Source organism: Lipotes vexillifer, unplaced genomic scaffold, assembly GCF_000442215.2.
Source record: "Lipotes vexillifer unplaced genomic scaffold, Lipotes_vexillifer_v1.1 scaffold518, whole genome shotgun sequence".
Classification (NCBI taxonomy): domain Eukaryota; kingdom Metazoa; phylum Chordata; class Mammalia; order Artiodactyla; family Lipotidae; genus Lipotes; species Lipotes vexillifer.
The window spans coordinates 3,852,497-3,853,063 of record NW_006780945.1 but is presented as its reverse complement, the minus strand read 5'-3'; positions in this window follow the sequence as shown (position 1 = coordinate 3,853,063).

Here is a 567-nt window from a genome sequence, read left to right as displayed (position 1 = left end):
TAAATCGCCCCCCCCCCGCCCCCAAAGAGGAGTAGGGGAGGGGTTTGTGCTTCTGGGCCTCCTGGGACTGATTAGCCTGCAGATTTCAGGTAGCTCCAGCCACATGTGCAGCCCACATGACACCCCTAATTCCATACCCACAGCCCTCCTTCTCCAAACAAACAGCAGCGCCCTTGGCAGAGGAAAGAAAATGCCTTTCTTAGGGGAGCTGCGGAGGAAAGCCAGGTCATAACTGTCTACTCTGCTCTGGACCACCCCCCTTCCCCACTATCCCCGCCCACCATTCATTCGACAGGCAGCCACACCGTGCGCTGCGGCTCATCCATGAAAGGACTGTACCTCATGCTTAGAAAAGCAAGCAAGAAAACCAGGAAGAAAAAAATATGTATTATCCTTGTATATTTGGGTAGCAAGGTCTGGGGGGTTTAGAGGTTCTGATATGTTAATAATGATTTCAGTTTGTGGTTTGTGTTCTCAGAACCTGTAAATCCAGGCCAGAGATGTACAAAGATTGTAATCTAAAAGCTTTACATCCATCACTCCAAAAATTCTCCAAAGGCATGTCTC